This window comes from Bubalus kerabau, chromosome 10, assembly GCF_029407905.1.
Source record: "Bubalus kerabau isolate K-KA32 ecotype Philippines breed swamp buffalo chromosome 10, PCC_UOA_SB_1v2, whole genome shotgun sequence".
NCBI classification, from domain to species: domain Eukaryota; kingdom Metazoa; phylum Chordata; class Mammalia; order Artiodactyla; family Bovidae; genus Bubalus; species Bubalus kerabau.
This window is the reverse complement of record NC_073633.1, coordinates 82,391,626-82,413,095: the sequence shown is the minus strand read 5'-3', so window position 1 is coordinate 82,413,095 and position 21,470 is coordinate 82,391,626. Positions and strand designations below refer to the sequence as shown.

Sequence of the window (21,470 nt, the reverse complement as noted above, 5' to 3'; positions counted from 1 at the left end):
AGTGTCCTCTAACTCTGGTAAAATTGCCAGCTTATTGAAATGAAATGTATCTCAATCACACTCCATGCTGCGGAGGGGGCCCTGAGCAGGAAGCATCACTAACATTTTATGTATATTTTATTATTACATAAAAATGACTAACTGACAATTTGTTACCAGGTTAATACATCAAAACAATTAAAATGACATAAAAATCTAACATTGCCAAACTCTTCTGGACGACCTGAGAGTCACTGACATAGCCATCTTTCTCCTTCTTATGTGAAATTTCATAGGAACTCACCTCTCTAACCTTTCCCTACCTAGAGGTGACAGGTGGGCTCAGGTCTGGGTCCCCTCAAGCTTGGAGTTCTTTCTGTGTCAGGGCAAGATGTCTCTTGGCTTTCCTGAAGATAAGCTTATCCGATATCAAATCAAATCAAATCAGTGCTTTTTAACAACTATAGAGATTCCCAGTTCTTGTCCCTTGCCACCATATATCCTTCCTGATTCTGTTTGGCTGATATTACCACCAAAACAGAAGACTTCCCTCCAAATCCCACTGCAATTTCTGCTAGAAAAATAATCCATTCTAGAAAACTGTGTTTGCCAAGTAGAAGAGAAAACTTCCCTCTGCAGAAAGTTCCTTGGCTTTACCCTTTGCTTTCCCAGAATGAGCACAGGCCTTTTAGAGTCTAAAATTCACGGGGTCTAAATTCCTCTCTAAGAATCAGTGTTAGACAGACTTGAATTTATATACCAGTGGAGCCACTTACTTGTTATAAGCCTCTCTGAACCTATTTCATCATCTGTAAAATAAGGCCAAGTCTAGTGAGAGTTGGTGGTACTCTTGCCCCATTTTTGCTTTTCACTTCCATCCCTTGACTATGCTGATTGTCAGCCTGAATTTTACTGCCTACTATATCTGAAACATGTAGCAATGAATTAAATGATGATGATATGAGTTGGTAAAAAAAAAAAATTTTTTTTTAAGTGATCAGACTAATTTTGAAATTCCCTGGCCTCATTTCAGAGAGTGGTCCTAGGAACTAGACAAAGATCAAGATTCTCGGTCCTCATGGAGCCTTGGGACCCCTCACCTTCCAACTTAACAAACGACCCTGCGTGTTTATTTATTAGAGACTGAAGAGCTTTTGTAAACCAATTACCATGAGCAAACAGCATTTATTGTGAAGCAATAAACAACAGTAAAGCCTGTCCTTACCTAAATTCATTGCTCTAAGCTACAGATCTGTAGGGAATGGCTAGGTTTAAAGCTCACAGTGGCTTGAGGCTGAAGACTTATAGGCTAGTCCAGCTCTCCTTGGGGGCCAACAGTGCCACAGGGTCAGTCCCAAGTCTAGAAGTCCAAATAAACTCTGTCAGCGCCACCTTTGGTACTTCACTGGGGGCAGGGGAGAAAATGGAGAAGAAGAAAAAATCCTGGGTTTATTCAAACACCTTTTCCCCAGGACATGTGAGTATGTAACACATTAGAGGTATACACAAACAAAATAAATAGAAAAATCATTGTTGCCTGGTTAAACATGGCAGATTAAACACTCACATTTATCTCTATCCTCACAAAACAAATTCAGCCAAGAAATTTTTAAATGACATTAGCCCACAAAGACTAAAGAATACTAGATAAAGACACAGCAAATGAGAGAAACAATATTCAGAGAAAGCAGAAACCTAAACTTAAGAGGAGAAACAGTCTCAGAATCCCAGAAAGACCCAGACACTGGGGACAACAGGCACCTCCCAAGGTCAGAGGCTGGACAGGCCTAAAACCAGGAGGACTGGCTGAAAGTTAGTATAAAACCCATTCTGCTGCTGCTGCTGCTGCTAAGTCACCTCAGTCGTGTCCGACTCTGTGCGACCCCATAGACGGCAACCCACTAGGCTCCTCTGTCCCTGGGATTCTCCAGGCAAGAACACTGGAGTGGGCTGCCATTTCCTTCTCCAATGCATGAAAGTGAAAAGTGAAAGTGAAGTCGTTCAGTCGTGCCTGACTCTTAGCGACCCCATGGACTGCAGCCTACATTCACATCACTGCTAATTCCCTTCCCTGAACCCTCCCTTCCAGGAAGCTGCCTCTCCCCACTCCTCATGGAGTCCAATGTGTTCATAAGCCCAACAAAGTTAGCCTAGGTACCTAACTATTAATAACACAGCTGGCTAATATTGTCTGCACTGTAATAGGCTTATAATACTTTTCACGCAAATAACACATAAAAACAAACACAAAAAATGAAAACATTTTAAATCTTACGGTAAATAACCTTGACAAGTACGGTAGTACACTACAACAGCTGGCATACAGGGGCTGGCATGGAGTGAACAGGCAAGAAGGGTCACTGACTGAACAGGGAGAGGAAGTGGAAGATGGTAGAGCCGAAGAATCCTTAGCAATAGGAGATGGAAGGCAAGCTGCAGTTTCACACCTGACATTGATGGCATGGGTTCTGGTTCCCTGCTGGATTCAGTTCTATCTACCCGTTTGAAAAAATGTCCAGTGATGTCTGGGTAGTAGTTCTTTGGTTCTCATCATAGATGACACAGTAGAACGGGGTTGCCTTCTGAACAGCTGCTGCAACCTTGGTGTACCATTCCACGTTCGGGTCCTATGCCTCAAAAACTAACAGTCCTCCTCAAAGAAAATCCCCTTGCCATTTCCTGTTCCCCTTGTAGAGGATGCACCCACCTGACAATGACACCAGATATGTGAACTAACTTATGTGATTGAACATGTGAACACACGTGTTTGCCTCTTTAGCAAACACGTGTTTGCAAAAGTTCACAAGTTGAAGGTTCCTGTGTAGGGGGCTTACTGTAATTAATAGCAATTTAACATTTTTCCATTTTGTTTTATTTGCTTTTTTGGCTGTGCCATGTGGCTTGGGGAATCTTAGTTCCCTGATCAGGGTCCAGGCATCATTGCCCTGGGCCCACAGCTGTGCAAGTGCAGAGTCTTAACCATTGGACACCCAGGGAATGCCCATATTTGTATAGTTTTAAATTAACTCCCCATAAATACTTCTTAATTATGAAATGACTAGTCTATAATTTTCAAAAGCATCACAATCATGTATGTCAAAGAGACTAAGGAATCTAGACTGAAGGAGACTGAAGACATAACTGAGACAACTATTATGGTACCTAATTGAGACAACTTGAATAGTACCTAAGTTATTGCATAGTAATACACTGATGTAAGTTAATTTCCATAACCGTATGTGGTTTTGTAGGTTATTTTGTGGGAAATATGCATTAAAATTGGGGGTTGATAGGGCATCAAATCAACAAGTTCCTTTCAATGTTTCCCTGATGGCTCAGACAGTAAAGAATCTGCCTGCAGTGCAGGAGACCCAGGTTCAATCCCTGAATTGGGAAGATCCCCTGGAGGAGGACATGGCAACGCACTCTAGTATTCTTGCCTGAAGAATCCCCACGGACAGAGGAGCCTGGCAGGCTACAGTCCATGGGGTCACAAAGAGTCAGACACTTCCGCAAAGAGCAACTTCACTTTTTTTCTTTGCAATGGTTCAAGTAAAAAAGTTTTGTGCACTGTACTTGCATCTTTTCTGAAAGTAATTGTTTCAAAACATGCAGTGGTCAGGATGATTGAATAGGCTAATGTATAAAAAGACTATGTGAGGAATTCCCTGGTGGTCCAGCTTTCACAGCTGAGGGCCCAGGTTCAGTCCCTGGTCAGGGAACTAGGAAAGTGAAACTGAAGTCGCTCAGTCGTGTCCGACTCTTTGCGATCCCATGGATGGTAGCCTACCAGGCTCCTTTGTCCATGGGATTTTCCAGGCAATAGTACTGGAGTGGATTGCCTTTCCTTCTCCAGGGGATCTTCCCGACCCAGGGATTGAGCCCAGGTCTCCCGTATTGTAGACAGACGCTTTACCATCTAAGCCACCAGGGTCAGGGAACTAAGACCCCAAAAAAAGCAGAGACATTACTTTGTCAACAAAGGTCCATCTAGCCAAGGCTATGGTTTTTCCAGTAGTCATGTAAGGATGTGAGAGTTGGACTATAAAGAAAGCTGAGCGCCAAAGAATTGATGCTTTTGAACTGTGGTGTTGGAGAAGACTCTTAAGAGTCCCTTGGACTGCAAGGAGATCCAACTAGTCCATCCTAAAGGAGATCAGTCCTGGGTGTTCATTGGAAGGACTGATGTTCAAGCTGAAACTCCAATACTGTGGCCACCTGATGTGAAGAGCTGACTCACTGGAAAAGGCCCTGATGATGGGAAAGATTGACGGCAGGAGGAGAAGGGGATGACAGAGGATGAGATGGTTGGATGGCATCACCGACTCAATGGACATGGGTTTGGGTGGACTCCAGAAGTTGGTGATGGACAGGGAGGCCTGGTGTGCTGTGGTTCATGGGGTCGCAAAGAGTCAGACATGACTGAGCAACTGAACTGAACTGAACTGAAGTAAAACTCAGCACATTGTCCTTATTCTTGTAATTTTGCTGTTGCACCAACGTTGAAAACATCTTCATGAACTAGGCCATGTGGCGAGATCTGAAACCCAGTTTTTCCCTTCTCTCTGCCCATTCACCTACCCTGTAAGGCTGCACTGTTCCATAAGGTCACTAGCCACGTACGGCTATTAAGCACTTGGAATGTGGTTAATCCATTTGATTTTTAAATTTTTTTAATTTATTTTTTAATTGAAGGGTAATTGCTTTACAGAATTCTGTTGTTTCCAGTCAACATCAACATTAATCAGCCATAGGTATGTAATCCATTTTTAAATGTGCTATATGCCAGCAAATTTGGAAAACTCAGCAATGGCCACAGGACTGGAAAAGGTCAGTTTTCATTCCAATCCCAAAGAAAGGCAATGCCAAAGAATGCTCAAACTACCACACAATTGCACTCATCTCACACACTAGTAAAATAATGCTGAAAATTCTCCAAGCCAGGCTTCAGCAATATGCGAATCGTGAACTTCCTGATGTTCAAGCTGGTTTTAGAAAAGGCAGAGGAACCAGAGATCAAATTACCAACATCCGCTGGATCATGGAAAAAGCAAGAGAGTTCCAGAAAAACATCTATTTCTGCTTTATTGACTATGCCAAAGCCTTTGACTGTGTGGATCACAATAAACTGCAGAAAATTCTGAAAGAGATGGGAATACCAGACCACCTGATCTGCCTCTTGAGAAATTTGTATGCAGGTCAGGAAGCAACAGTTAGAACTGGACATGGAACAACAGACTGGTTCCAAATAGGAAAAGGAGTACGTCAAGGCTGTATATCGTCACCCTGTTTATTTAACTTATATGCAGAGCACATCATGAGAAATGCTGGACTGGAAGAAACACAAGCTGGAATCAAGATTGCCAGGAGAAATATCAATCACCTCAGATATGCAGATGACACCACCCTTATGGCAGAAAGTGAAGAGGAACTAAAGAGCCTCTTGATGAAAGTGAAAGTGGAGTGTGAAAAAGTTGGCTTCAAGCTCAACATTCAGAAAACGAAGATCATGGCATCTGGTCCCATCACTTCTTGGAAAATAGATGGGGAAACAGTGTCAGACTTTATTTTTCTGGGCTCCAAAATCACTGCAGATGGTGACTGCAGCCATGAAATTAAAAGACACTTACTCCTTGGAAGGAAAGTTATGACCAACCCAGATAAAAAGCAGAGACATTACTTTGCCAACAAAGGTTCGTCTAGTCAAGGCTATGGTTTTTCCTGTGGTCATGTATGGATGTGAGAGTTGGACTGTGAAGAAGGCTGAGCGCTGAAGAATTGATGCTTTTGAACTGTGGTATTGGAGGAGACTCTTGAGAGTCCCTTGGACTGCAAGGAGGTCCAACCAGTCCATCCTGAAGGAGATCAGCCCTGGGTGTTCATTGGATGGACTGATGCTGAAGCTGAAACTTCAATATTTTGACCACCTGATGCAAAGAACTGACTCATTGGAAAAGACCCTGATGCTGGGAAAGATTGAAGGCAGGAGAAGGGGACGAGGATGAGATATTTAGATAACACCGCCGACTCAATGGACATGAGTTTGGGCAAACTCTGGGAGATAGTGAAGGACAGGGAAGCCTGGAGTCCATGCTGCAGTCCATGGGGTCACAAAGACTTAGCACAACTTAGCAACTGAACAACAACGACAAACAGTCAAGGACCTTGCTGGTAGACTGTCCAATCATCTGAAAGAGAAAGCCAGTGTGCTTTAACTGGAAATGATACCCTCCAAGATGACCATGGCCTCAAAGGATAGAATACCCTGGAAAAATTCTTTCCAAAGAGATTAGAATAGAGTGAGGGAGAAAAGATTAACATGAAATTGAGCACTCTGAACCTCAAAAGGTACACACTGTACCTGGGAACACAGCCAAAGCACGAGGGATAGGTGTGGACGGCAACCCTCAGGTGCAAGCCTGGGATCAAAGAGAAGGCATGTGTGGCCCAGGAAGGATGTGACATTGAAGAAAATGAAATCAATGGGGTCATTAATGATACAGATGTACCTAGATTTCAAGACGGACTTGGACCTATTAGGAGGGTCACTCCAGATGCCTTTTGGGCAAGATTACAGACTGAAATGTGGGCGCTCCTGTAACACTCTGCTGGGAAAGGCATAAACCTAGGCGAGCCTGTCTGGACCAAGCGGACAAAGGCAGGTCAGTGGAGCTTCTCTCCCTTCAAATGAATACCTGCAAGTGCTTAGTGGGGTGGGGGCAGGATGCTGTCAGCTGGGGTCCACTCCCTTGAGGCAAGAGAATGCTAAGGAGGATGAGAATGCCTTGCACTAGTAGGAAGTCGTCACTTTTCAAAATGGTGTCTCATTTTGAATGTCTCGTTTTGCTTCCATTTCAAACGCATCAGGTTGGGAGGGTCGTTGCTGTTTTCCTCTCCATGTATAAACACGGAGACTGAGCACAGTATGTTTGTGGCTGGTCTAGAATCAACTTGCTTAAAATGATGCTTTCTCCTGGAACCTACATCAGAACCACCTGAGGAGTGTATTTTACATGACCCAACTCAGATATTCTTAATCAGAGGACCTCTGGGGCCAGAGTCCAGAAATCTGTTTTTATTTTGAATTCCAGGTAATTCTTTTGCATATGAACAATTAAGCCTGGCATACCATACTCAAATTTGAAACATTTTATTATCCCTTGAGCTGTTAGCTGAATTCTGAACCCATCTTATTCCCATATTCTTTTTCTCAAATACTCCCTCTTTGAATTGGAAACACAGAGAGTTCCTTAGAAGACAGGGTGCTGTGGTTATAAAGAGTGAACAAACGTTGATAGGGACTATTTGAAGCTCCTGAACACTTGTTAAACAATCATAATTAAATTGCAGGTTATAAAACATGGCAAAACCTGGGAAGCTGCTTTCTCTTCAGTGGTTAAAGCAACGTGCAGCCCAACTCGCTGATCAAGTGTTCCAGGACTCAGAAGAATTGACAAAGGGCTTTAGAGTCATCATAACTGGCAAAACCATAGCTCCACTGGCAGGCTGGAGTGCTGTTGAAACAAGATATGTTGCAGCAAGTTCTGGAGCAAAATAAAGCAAGCACTTTCTAACAGCTGTTAAAGTTTACAAAGTAGGGTTAAGGCAGGGGCAGAGATCTACCACAAAATCCAAAGCAATTTAGGAAATACCCAGGACCAACAAAGAATGGATTCTTAGGAAGAAGGGAGTAGGATTTAGAATCTACTTTTTTTTGTAAAATGTTGTTTTTTGTAAAATGTTGTTAAGTTTATATAAGTGGATCACTAACAGTAATGTTCTTACTTCTATAGTAATTCCTTAACATTTGTAGAGCTTATGGCTTAAAATCCTCCATGCAATCACTCTCATGGGATCCTATAGTACCTTAAAATTACAAAGCCCTTTCACCAGACTTCATTACTTATAATCTTTATCACTGATCTACCATGTTCATCATATCCATTCTGCAAGTTAGAAAAGTTAGGCTCATATAATTAAGGGATCTGCTGAAGATCACCCAACGAATGGGGAAAAGCTGGAACTCAACTTCAGGGCTTTCAAATTTCCAAAAGTGCCTCCTTACTATAGATTTCTGCAAATAAAGATAATGTAGCTCAGGCTATCATAACATTTGAAGGCCATCAATCAACCTTCCATTTGACAAATGAGAAAACCAAGACTCAGAGTTGAGACTTGGTCCCAGGTCACATGTTGTCAACAGAGCTCAGATACTGGATCCCCATCACCATCATCCAGTTCAGAGTCGATTCTACTTTGTCTTGCTTCCTCTTATAGTTTGTTGGTAGCTAGATGTAAGCTGCGGAGAAGGCACTGGCGACCCACTCCAGCACTCTTGCCTGGAAAATCCCATGGACGGAGGAGCCTGGTGGGCTGCAGTCCATGGGGTTGCTAAGAGTCGGGCACGACTGAGTGACTTCACTTTCACTTTTCACTTTCATGCATTGGAGAAGGAAATGGCAACCCACTCCAGTGTTCTTGCCTGGAGAATCCCAGGGACGGGGGAGCCTGGTGGGCTGCCGTCTATGGGGTCGCACAGAGTTGGACACGACTGACGCGACTTAGCAGCAGCAGCAGCAGCAGATATAAGTCACACATGTTAATTTGGAAACTTGGAATAAATATCTTTAATCAGAAGCGTGTGAGCGGCTTCCTTGTCAACTCAGATGGTAAAGAATCTGCCTGCAATGCAGGAGACCTGGGATCAATCCCTGGGTCAGGGAAGATCACCCGGGGGAGGGCATGGCAACCCACTTCAATATTCTTGCCTGGAGAATTCCATGGACAGAGGAGCCTGGAGAGCTACAGTCCGAGGGATTGCAAAGAGTCGAACATGACTGACACTTTCATGACATGACTGAAAGCGACTAACACTTTCACTTTCTGAAGTATAGGAGCCTAACAGATTAAAAATTCATAAATGGATTTAAAAGGGCATCTCAAACCTTTCCCATTTAGTGGCTTTAAAAGCTTGGAGCTTTCAGCTTCTTACACACCTTGATATTATTATAATCAATAAACTTGCCACAATAAGGAATGTAGAAATACTTGCTTTGAATAGTGTCCAGATTTTTCTTGCACATGGCTGTAAGCTCCAGAAAATGGCAACCCTGAAGGAGTAGCTTTATGTTAGACTTCAGTAAAAGGGAGAAAATGATGGGAAAGAAAATTAGATTTAAAACACGTTTTCTAAAATCACCAGTAGTTATAGGCTGCATGAAGGCTAGCTCCAAGACAAAAGGTAAAAGTGAGTGTACCTTGCAGGGTTGTGAACAGATATTTATTCACCCATGTTCATAGCAGCATTATTCACAATAGCCAAAAGATGAAAGCAACCAAGTGTCCATGTGGTATGGACAAGCAAAATGCAGCACATCCATACAATGGAATGATATGCAGTCTTTTAAAGAAAGGAAATTTTGACACATGTTACAACATGGTGAACCTTGAAGCCATCATGCTAAGTGAAATAAGGCAATCACAAAAGGACAAGCATTGTAAGGTTCCTCTTAAATGAGGTTCTTAGCAGTAAAATTCATAGAAATTAGAATGTGGCTGCTAAGGGCTAGGGGAAAGAAAGAAAAAGAAGTTCGTGTTTAATAGGTTCAGAGTTTCAAAAAATGAGTGTGCCTTGTGTTTTGACTTCCTCCCTTGTTCCCTAGGGGCAGTAGAATTTTACATCTTTGGGACAGCCCAGGCACCCTAGTTCAAGCTTTAGATTTTTTCGTTCTTTGCACTAAAAGCCATACTGCAAGGAAACAATAAGACAAATCAAGAATGGGACATTTTATCAGACAGATGGCCTGGCCTCTTCAAAACTCAGTGCACCTACAAAGAAAGATGGGAAGATTTGTTGTTGCTTAGTTGCTAAGTTGTGTCCAACTCTTTTGCGACCCCATGGACTGTAGCTCCCCCAGGCTCCTCTGTCCATGGGATTTCCCAAGCAAGAATACTGGAGTGGGTTGCCATTTCCTTTTCCAGGGGATCTTCCTGACCTGGGGATCAAACCCACATCTCCTGCATTGCAGGCAGATTCTTTACCACTGAGCCAAAAGGGAAGCCCATGGGGAGATTACTCTAGATTTAAAGAAATGTAACCAAACACAATTCATGCATGTATTATTGGTTCCTAGCTGGAAAAAAGCAACTCTAAAAGACATTGGGCGAACAACAGAAAAAGTACGAGTTGTTGGCTTAATTCGAGAAAACATTTTAGAATCCTTGTCAATTGTTTTAGATGTAGTGATGGTACTGTGGCTATGTAGAAAAACCTACTTACTTGGAGGAGCCACATGTTTAAGTATTTAGGGGTGAAGTGTCATGATGCTTGCAGCTTACAAATGACTAAGGGGACTTCCCTGGTCAGTAGTTAGGAATCCACCTGCCATTGAAGGGGCATCCCTTCAGTGGGTTCAATCCTTGGTCTGGAAAGATCCCACATTCCATGGAGCAACTAAGCCTACAACTAAGCAAAAACTACAGCCCACATGCCCTGGAGCCTGTGCTTTGCAACAAGGGAAGCCACCACGATGAAAAGCCTACGCACAGCAACTAGAGAGTAGCCCCCACTAGCCACAACTAGAGAAAGCCCTCATGCAGTAATGAAGACCCACCACAGCCAAACAATAAAATAAAATGTTAAAAAAAAACCATATGCACACGACAGCAAAACAACTGCAGAAAAATCATGAATAACAGCAAAAATGGCAACATCATAGGTGAAGAAATCATTGAACCTAAATGCATGTACAAAGATGTTCATTGTATTATTTTTTCAACATTTTTGCATACTTACTAATGAAGTCTTTAAAACTGAGTATTTGTGGATTAATAATTATTAAATCAGTAACTGATGCTTTCTCTAGATAAAACCACCATCACCACCAGTCACTGTTTTACCAGGCACTTTGCTAAACTTTTACTCATACTATTTCATTAATTCCCAAATACTCTATAAAGAGGGGAGTTTCATTAGTCTTACTTTTACAGATGAGCAAACTGAGATGCAGAAATTAAGTAACTTCTGCAGGATTCTCAGCTAGTGAGTACAGAGTCCAGATCCACACAGTTGGCTGCGGACCAGGTCACCTCTTCAGAACTCCTGGAAGCACTAAAGACAACGTCAGGCTTTGGAGGAAGCCCGTGGCAGAGATGTCTTGGTACTGGAAAGCCTTGCAAAGACCCTCTGCTGCTGCTGCTGCTGCTGTCGCTTCAGTCGTGTCCCACTCTGTGCGACCCCATAGACGGCAGCCCACCAGGCTCCCCCGTCCCTGGGATTCTCCAGGCAAGAGCACTGGAGTGGGTTGCCATTTCCTTCTCCAATGCATGAAAGTGAAAAGTGAAAGTGAAGTCGCTCAGTCATGTCCGACTCTTAGCGACCCCATGGACTGCAGCCTACCAGGCTCCTCCATCCATGGGATTTTCCAGGCAAGAGTACTGGAGTGGGGTGCCATTGCCTTCTCTGTGCAAAGACCCTCAAACCGTGGCTATTAAGGAGGTATTTTACCACCTAAGAGTAAGGTCTATTTAAATTGCAGAGACCCAAAGTAAAGGCCTCTGTTACCTGCATTCCAGTGGTAAATCCAGGTATTTTGCCCTTCCCAAGGAAACTCCAAGAGGGTGTAACAAATATTATTTCATCTGTAGCCCTAGGAAGGCTGGGATCAAGTGTAAATAATTATTTCTAGCGGCAGCTCCACAGGCTTACCTGAGGCTGCTGACTCCGTGAGCCACCTGGCTTTAAACAGCAACAACAGTAACTACAACAGTTAACATCTCTGTAACACTTGCAATGTGCTAGGCACTCGTCTAAGTGCCTTAAATACACTAACAAATCCCCACAACACCCCCATGGAGTAGGTATGTTATTATGCCCATTTTAAGGAGGGGAAAACTGAAGCACAGAATGTAAGAGCCAAGGTTGCACTGATTCCAACAAGAGTCTGCTTGTAGCTTCTGTTAATCCAGATGGGACCCAAAAGCTGCCTAGGAGTTCTTGGCAGTCCTGGGGAGGACTGTGTCAGAGCTTGCCCCTGACCCTGTGAGTTTAATGAAGTCACTGCCAGCTCTCACGGGAGTGGCCCTAAAGGAGGCCGCTGCCCTCAGTCTCTTGCCAGACACTACGTGAACCTATGTTCTGATTTCCTCCTCATTCTGAACTTGGCCTTGTTGCTCCTCATTTCATATAAAACAGCAATAACTCCCAGGTGATCTGATATCCAAACTAATCGCCCCACCTTGATACCTCTCCAGGAGGTAATGACCCAGCCCAAATAAACCACAGGAAATGTGCAAGCTTATCTTCAACAGAAAGAGGAGAGGCTTTCCTGGTCAGCATCATCTGATACAGCCAACCACAAAGCCAGCCCCTGGACCCGACTATCAGGTGAAGCAGAGCTAGGCCTCCACATGACACACATTCCCCACCCATTTTCTACCACCTGCCCCTGGCTGGCATTTAAGGTGTCAAATACACCTAATAGTAAGGTGCTTGCCTTACTTTGTCAACTTTCCCAGGAGAACATCTTAGGATCCCTTGGAGACAGCAGTATCCTACATGAAGGACTAACTCTCTGGTGACAGAATTTCAGGCATAATAATTGAATGAAACTTATTTTCCTTCCTTCCTTCTGTAGTGGACAAAGAGAAAAACAAATAAAACAATTTTTGTTCCTCTTCATTGGCTCTACAAATCAGCCAAGGTTTTGTGTTCAGTGGTCTCAGCCCCTGTTTTGTCTTGAGAGGATAACAGCAGTTGGCTTCTCTACAATTCAAAGGTCAAGCCCAAGAAGGAATTAAGCTGGAGGTGGTCCAGAGGATGGAGTGGGGATGGGTGGAAGGAAGCTGGGTCTCCATGAATAAGACAGGGAGTTGAATTCTATGAGCCTGGGGGGACATTAAAGTGTAGGCCTCCTCAGAAAGTGGAGATACTGCCTCTGTGTACAGGGATCTGGGGGTTGGGGGCTTTGGGGAAGCAGGTGGTGCCTGGCAGTCAAACCTCCAAAGTGTCTATGTAGGAGGGTCTCAGTGGCAGCAATCTGGAGAGAGGAGAAGGGTGCTCTCAGCTGTTTATGTGGATGTAAACATGGAAATAAACAAGGATTAATTATCTATAGCAAAGATTGGGGGACCCTGACCCAGATTATGGGAGGAGGGTCTAAAGTTTCCTCAAAGCTCCTTCCACTCTCCCTGCACCCCAAACTTGGAACAAAACTATCAATTTGGGGATAGTCTCTAATCTATGACCTTGAAAACATGGTCAGGGGCCCCCTATGGCAAAGTAGACACGATGATTAGAAATCTTTTAGTCAAATAGCTGCATCTCATAAGAAAAGAAGCAATATTAATAATGGTGGCTGTTTTATTGACTGGCTTCTCTGATGGCTCAGTGGTAAAGAACCTGCCTGCCAATGCCGGAGACCCACGTTTGATCCAAGGAAATGGCTACCCACTCCAGTATTCTTGCCTGGGAAATCCCATGGACAGAGGAGCCCGGTGGGCTACAGTCCATGGTGTCACAGAGTCATAATTTAGCTACTGACATGCATGCACGCACGCATTTTCTTGACTATCTCAAACCCTTGTCCTGCTTTCCTGTTCCCAAGTAGACCCCGGCATTCTAGTACTGCTCAGTGCCTGGGAAGAGACAATTCCAATAATAATTAACACTGAGGACCCCACCAGCCAGGCCAAGAGGGGACTCAGCCTGATTTCAGTTGATTTGGAAAAATAAAGAGATGTGCATTTCCTCGCTCCTTGATGAATTGGAGCAAATTCATATCAGCTCTTTAGCTGACGGCGGGAGGGCAATGGTGGAGGAGGGGAGTGGTTAGAGTGATCCTCAAATCACCAGGCAGCTGGAGAAGCTACCGGGCTCTGCCCTCCTCCATTTGCCTTTAGTTGGCAAAAGACAAATTAGCCTGGCACCTTCTGAGCCAGAGTTTGCAATGCAGAGTCTGCAAGAATGTTTGCTCAGGGAGCTCCACTGTTCTTTATCTCAGCAGGTGTAATTCCATCACATGATTGTCTTGGATCTGCTTTGCCCTGCTCCAGCCCAAGCTTGCCAACTCAGACAAGCATTGCTGAGAAATAAATAGTCCTTCCCTGTGTCAGCCCAGAAAGCACGGGGGGTGCCTTTATATAGACTATAATGAGCATTTCCTGACTTCTGGATTTAGAGAAGGCTTCTCTCTCTCTGCCCTGAGGCCTACAGCTGAACTTCTTCTTTGCAGGCAATTCACTGGCTTCTTGGGGAAAGCTAGGCGGACCCTGCAGCTTCCCCTGACCTGTCTCAAGCTTTATAGGCCACTCGCAGAGCAGTCAAATAAGGAAGACTTCGAGAAGAGGCAGAAAGCCCAGTCCAGGGCCTCCACAGGCACACAGCCTCAGCAGCTGCACTGCCTTTGCAACTTCCAGAACAACCTTGCTGTCTCCAGTCCCAAGGGTCATTTCCCTTGTGCTTAATGTTACCTTAAGCAGGGAACTTCTGATGTCTGGGAAACACAGACTAAGGAAATCATTAAAAGGTGCCTCCTCAGCCCAAGTACCAAAGGTTCGGCCACTCAGCCCAGGAGGAGGGGACGGTAAGCCCTGTCCACGCAGGCTGCCTGTCCATTTGTACCTAAAAAGTTTGGAGGGTCCTGTGAAGCCAATTCAGGGTCTGACCTTCCTCCTTCAGGCCACAGATGTTGCCTCTGGAGTTCGGTCTGCACTGGCTCAGGAAACTCTGAGATACTGAGCACCCCTGACAAGGACTAAAAGAGCTCAGGATGGGTTCCTGGGACTCCGCGGGAGGGACGTCAGGCCCTTGTGGAGACCCGATGTTTCACCTTCTCCAAGTTCTCTTATAAGTGTTTTTAGTTTGATAGGCTCTTATATGAACATCATCATGGGAAAAAAACTTCTGAAACTCTGAACGCCTTACTAACCAGCCTGTTCTTCCACCTGTCCTTGTCCAGGGGCCTTCACACTTTGTATACAGTTTTTCTCAACGTAGGTAACTGTTACCACTTTCCTAACAACGTAACTGCTGCAGCTCAGCCCTCCACTTTGTGAGTCATTTGGAGTGTTTGTTTAAAGTTCAGCTTTCAGGGCCCCTTATGGATGAGACTTGACTCTGCGTATGAGGGTGGGGCACAAGATTCTGCTCCCCTCCCCTGATACAAGACTTAACACTTAATAACATATTTCTTATAAACTTGCTATAGGGTGATATAAACAAGATGATAGAAAAGGAAGTCATTTTCTTCAGTGCTTGTAAAGAGAGCCAGTAGCCACTCCCACCCCTGAACAATCTCTGATCAGCGCTGAGTCTTCTTTCTCCATTTGCCCCTCAGGATCCACTCTGCAGCCTTCTCCACCTGTCTGTTGTCCCCAGATACTGAGCCCCAGAGACTGCGTCTGTGGGCTCCCTTGGCTCTCTAGCCTCTGGGAGGGTTGGCCTATGAAGTTGGCATATTTCTCTGGTTCCTTCCTGCTATGCAGGTCTCTCCACCTACTTTCTTTCTCAGTTCCCTTAACTGGATCAGGGCCTCTTTGCTTTTTCAATTTGTAATTTGAAAAGGTGGTGATGGCTCCTGCACTTACCAGCCCAGAAGAGGAGTATCATCCCCTTATTATCCCCTTATCCTCATCTCAGACCAGCCTATCTTTTGCAAATAAAGTCTTTTATTACAATCTTCTCTAATGACTCAATATAAGGTTTTTATTGGGGAGGAGGGGGTATTCAGGTCCCTGACTGATGTAACCTTTAGAACATTTTGCTTTTATTAATACTCCTAAGTTGAAAAGACCCTGATGCTGGGAAAGATTGAAGGCAGGAGGAGAAGGGGATGACAGAGGATGTGATGGCTGGATGGCATCACTGACTCAATGGACATGAGTTTGTGTAAACTCTGGGAGTTGGTGATGGACAGGAAAGCTTGGCATGCTGCAGTCCATGTGGTCGCAAAGAGTCAGACACGACTGAGCAACTGAACTGAACTGAACTGAAGAGAGGGAGTTTTATAACTTGATTTTGCCCTTGGTCAAATTTCTGCAAATGGGGTTTGCTTTTCCTTAGAAAAAAATTTTTCCTGATAAAGCTAGTTTTTTTTTTGTTTTAACATTTTTAAATATAGAAAATAATTTGGGGTATATTGTGAGAAATAAGATCCTTACTATAGTTGCTTTCAAGAGATTATTTTGGATAAATAGGGAAAAAATTCTTATAAATTCTGCATATTGAATAAGCACTGCAAGGTGGTTCTGATGCATGCTGGTTTTAGAAGCACTGGGTAAGTGGGCTCTTTAAGCTCCTCACAAGGCAGCCCTCTTAAGATGTCAGCAGCCCTGCCAAAGTACCAGGATGCCCCTAATAAGTGCCTAATGTCCCCATTAGAGCTCTTATCAATGAATTTGAACTAAAACAATTTAATATAAAAGAATGGCCTGTATATGAATTTTGGCGAATCTGTCCTCAGTGCTTGTTTTTGAAGTCCAGGAAAGCTGTGCATATGATTTTTTTGTTTAATTTAAACTCAAGGCTTTCCCTTTCCTCATGTTCCCAATGTTTTAACTTACCTTTTTGTCTCCCAAGCTCAAAACAGCTTTTCTGTAGAGCTCTTGATCCTTGCACATCTGGAAAGAGAACATCACAAGTGGCACTGCTTTGGCAGACGGAGCTGTGCCAAACATAAGTCTAAGCCTGCATTCAGTCCTATATCTTCTTTCCCAGCATAAGCGCCTGACTCAACCTCAGAAGTAGGAGAAGGTTCTGGGATGTCATCTTGCCCCAGTCTACCTCCCTTGACTTCAGCCCTACCTGCTTATCCTTTCCCTGACCTAACTGATTCCCAAACTCAGTCCCTTCAAAGATATTCAATAGGAGATTGATTATAAACAGAATATGCTTATTACTGCTCTGAGTTGCTCGTTGCAAACCATTGCTGAATACTGCTAGGTACTAAGCTTTGTTTCCATGATGCACTCTCACCTCCTGGAAGGGTCTTACATGGATTAGGAAAGGAAAAGTTCCAGCACATGGGAACTATAAGAAAATCTGGAACAGAGGCCAAAAGTGACCCAGAAATCAAATCTCCCTTACCTTGATATGTGCCCCACTCTACTCAACAACTTCAGACCGGCCACTTCTTGACAGCTTGCCTTAGACTTGTCTTTGATTTTCTGACACTTGTCTGCATGAACTTACACCATCTCTGCTTGAGGTTCCAATTGCTAGTTGTCAGGCTGCCCCGGCTTCTGTCCTCTAAGCTCTCTCTGTGAGCTCCGAGCAGCAAGCTGCTCCCTTGCTGACTCCATCCTGGCCTGACCCTTTCTCTGATGAAAGGCAGGTCCCACTTGATTGTCAGTTTCATCTGACACAGAATAATGAACAACGAGAGCCACTTACTTCCCAGCAAGCAGAAGCAGTCATCATCAAAAGCTTCCAGGCAGATGATGATATAATCAAAGCCTTGTTTAGGGGATATATATATATTTTAAAACTGGCCACAGTGAAATATAGACTTGCCCCTAAGGTATGTGCAGCCCAGGGCATAAGTACAAATGGAAACCCACATGCCACATGTCTAAAAGTTATAAATCAAACCAACAAACTATTAAATAAAATATGTTCCATCCCCCTGTACTGACAAACAAACCTTCATAACAAAGTGGACTGCCAGGTTCAAATACAGAGTTCTTGAATTTCTCAGAGTTCCATGCTGGGTCAAGGTAGAATGAAGGAAAGTTGGCCCTGGCCCCGGGCCACCCTCACTTCTCAGGTCAGACTCCATTCCACATGACCTGGAGCATTAAGCACATTCAGTGGACATGTCCAAGCTCTATTCACATTCCTGCTCCCACCTTACCACACCTGTCTGCAGCAGACAGCTGCCCCATGAGCACTTTGTAAGCCTAGGAGTAAATACAGCAACAGTGATCTGCCCTTAGGAATGCTCCTAGAGGAAGTCTGACCCAGCCCAGGAAATGGGCTCTAGAAAGGGAATGCAGGCTTTGGGTGGGAATATTCACTGGCCCTGTGGATTCCTTTCCTCCTGGAGAATTGCAGCCAAAGTGGACCAGAGGGGAACCCTCTAAAGGAGCGATTCCCAACCTTTTTAGCACCAGTAACTGGTTTTGTAGAAGGCAAGTTTTTCCATGGACCAGGGCAAGGGGATGGTTTGGGGATGATTCAAACACATTACATCTATTGTACACTTCATTTATATTATTGTTACATCAGCTCCACCTCAGATCATCAAGCATTAGATCCCAGAGGCCGGGGACCCTGCTTTAAAATGTGGGACCCAACACAGAGGGCAGACTGGTGAAATAAGACAGCTTGGATGAAAGATACAACCAAGAGTAGGGAAATTACTAAAGAGGTCATGAAGGCCTCAGGTAAGATGGTGGCCCAGAAACAGATGGCAAAGGTAGAAAAACATCTAGGAACAGAACGTAAGCAGAGCTGCAGAGAGGAAGGGGTCAGCTTCTCAGCTACTGCCTGGCTTCCCGGACACCTACTAGGTTCTGGGATCAGCCCCTTCTGAGACTCACCCTCTCTTTCCCCCTGGGCTCTGCAGACACCTTATAATGGAAACCCTCCTTCTGGCTAAACTAATTACTGTTACTTGAAAATAAAAGTCTCAACTAAAATACTACCAAAGGACACTGAAATTTTCCCAGAAAAAGGAAGAGTAGAGAAAGAAAAGGACTAAAGACAGAAGCTTGGGGGAGTTTTAAGCTGAGGATGCAGGGAAAAAAGGGACAGGACCAGAGGAAGAGCTGTTGGGAAAGCAGGAGGAGAGTTCAATCGCTAGCAGAGCATTGAAGAGAGGGGCTGATCAGTTGGAAGATGAGGCCTGAGGAAAGGCCACTGGATTTTGTGACTTAGAGGTCATTGGTACCCTTTAAGAAGGCACAACTCGAGACAAACTTTGGCAAATAGCCCATGCTGTGCTGGGAAGGCTGTTGGAGCCGCAGCTATTCACACATGACTGACGCCTTCCTCTCTCCCTGTATTGGCAGTGAGAATGCCTGCCCTTGCCTGCTTCCCCGAGCTTCCACTGAGCATGCTGTGGAACACTGGCACCCCTGGGGTCCAGGCTGGCTTGAAATGTATCAGAGAACAGAGAGTGAGGTGCCCAGATCCCAAACGGGGCGTCTTAAGGACAGAGTCCCTGGAAAGAAATAAAGAAACAAAGAACCACTGGGTTCATAGGAATCCCCCATCTTCATCTAAAACTCTTGGCATTCTCTCTTCCTCTGTCTCAACAATTCAGGGTGAACAACAAACAAGTAAAAATAACTTTTTATTTAAGGAAGCACATCCCTGGCTGCCTGTTAATACATCTGATGACAGGAGAACCAGGCTGTGAAGGCTGCAGAGAGTTTTCCAGGGAGAAAGGGAGCAGGCAGGACACCGTGCCCAGCTTGTCCGCTGTGACCACTGCTCAGAGAGTCACAGAAGAGAGAACTTCTGAGGGTGAGGATTACTGAGCCTCGGACAGACCAAGCGCCCAGAGTGGCTTGCTCTCCTTTGAGCTCCCAACCCTGCCCCATCCCACTCCTCTCACCTGAGCCCACCCTGAGTGACCTCCAGTACCGGCAGCCCCGTCACACCTGCTGCGATGGGTGAAGGGAGGACAGAGTTCAACACCAGTCCTCCTTCTGAAGTTTATGCAAAAGGACGACAATCAGGATCTCTCCCCTCCGGATGCAGCGGTGTGTGCTGTCAGCCCCTCCAGACAAGCCCTGCTCTCCAGCTCCACAGAGAAAGGAAAAGCAACTGCTCATTGGAGAGCCCTGAGCTTTTCCCACTGATTGGTTTCTCCCCTTTCTTGATTCAAATGTCTGCAGCCCCTGGGTGTTTAGAGCCACCTCTTAAGTTTCTCTGTGGGGCTATTCCTTGAAGTCTTTTTTTCCCTGCTCAGGAGACAGAACTTTCTAAACCATGGGCTCCGTTTGCTTTCCTCCTCTGAAGGATAGGAGGGAGTTTACTAAGCCACACCATATTTTCACATAGTAACCTCCTTGATTGCCTGTGGGACAAGTACTGCTGTTAACTCAACAAGAGAGAAACAGATGTTCTGAAAGGTCCAGTGACTTGGACTGCTGAGATCATAAGTGCTGGAGCTCAGGAATGAACTCCTGCCTCTGACTCTAAAATCTGTGACTGGCTGACTGAACCTCAGGCTGGGGCCCTGGCTCCGGGCAGGAGTATGCTGTGGGAGGCAGATATCTTAAAGCCCTGTCTTACCCTGTTTCCAGGGAACCCAGACTTTAGGAGCAGAAGAATGCAAGCTTCAAAGAGAAAGAGGAAAGAAGATATACTGATCCTTAGGGCAATGACTTTAAACTGCTTTGACCTTACCCATAGTGAAAAACATATTCTATAATCTTGACCCAGGATATCACATAGATACACATATAAACCAAAAGTTTAACCAAGAGTGATGCACTCTGATATACTTTGTTCTAATCTATTGATATTATATTCTTTTTTCACTTTAAAATGGTTTTGACCCACAAAATTGATTACCCACAAAAGGACCTTGACCTGCAGTTTAAAAAATGCTGCTTTAAAGCATACACACATTCAAAGACAAGCTCTCGTTCTACTTTTGTATAAAGAGCCAAGTGGGACAGTGCTCAATATATAATATGTGTTTGAGAAATATTTGTTGAAATTCAGGACTTTTAAGGAACCAATAACCCACCAGTTAAACAATTTGTTCTGTAAATGCCCATTTGCTATATGTGTAAAAGATAATCCTAATTCCAAATTTCAACAAGCAAATCACTTACAAACACAAAACTCTAAGTTGATTTCTGTTGTGAATCTAGATTTGAAACTCTAAATAAAATGCTAGCAGACAGACCGTTCAACAGATCGTTGTGTCTGCTCTATACTGTGCGCTGAGATACAGAAACAAATCAGAAGCAGACCCTGCCCTGATGGGTGCGGGATGTGGTGGGAGACTGGGAGGCAAAGCCAGCATGAGAGTGCTGTGTGCTGAGGGTGGCACAGGCTGCAGGGGAATGAAGGGGCCCTGAGGGAGACAGAGTTGGTTTCCTCAGAGCCAACACTGAGCCTATGCTAGAAACATGTGTGGTAGGATATGTAGAGAAGAGCTGTGTCAGGCAAATGGAATAGCACGTGCAGAGCTGTGGCAATCAGTAAACTGTCCGCCTACAGCCGACCTACGTGTTTCTTGTTGGCAGTACTCCATAGAATTCAGGAGAAAATCCTGATTAACACGAGCCAGTTACGATGGTCAGTTTTTGTGCCAGTTATTGGTTTAGGAATGGGCATAAAACTCAGGTTTGGCTAATGAGATTCAAGGGCGTATCTTCTGAAAGGGAACTTGAGGAAACGTTTCCTTGTTCTTAAAAAGAGGCTCGTGGTAAGAAACAGCCGTCATCTTCCACTGGATGCTGTGCGGCCTCTGTGGGGTGCCTGACTAACGCAGCCGTGTTATGACCATGAAGAATTCTAACTGGAGAGTGGC

General features: G+C 44.5%; 1 long non-coding RNA gene across 3 annotated transcripts; it reads right to left on the bottom strand.

Annotated features, from left to right (window-relative positions):
* Nucleotides 1–7,107: 7,107 nt before the first annotated feature.
* Nucleotides 7,108–19,716, bottom strand: LOC129621682 (uncharacterized). 3 transcript variants are annotated; one of them, XR_008699613.1, is made up of 4 exons: nt 19,582–19,678; nt 17,619–17,763; nt 16,540–16,596; nt 7,108–7,493 (listed from the first exon to the last, which is right to left on the bottom strand). It is a non-coding gene; the product is annotated as an uncharacterized LOC129621682 (long non-coding RNA). The 3 variants fall into 3 exon arrangements; XR_008699611.1 differs by lacking the exon at nt 17,619–17,763 and having other exon boundaries at nt 19,536–19,716; XR_008699612.1 differs by lacking the exon at nt 17,619–17,763 and having other exon boundaries at nt 19,582–19,709.
* Between the last annotated feature and the right edge of the window lie 1,754 nt (nt 19,717–21,470).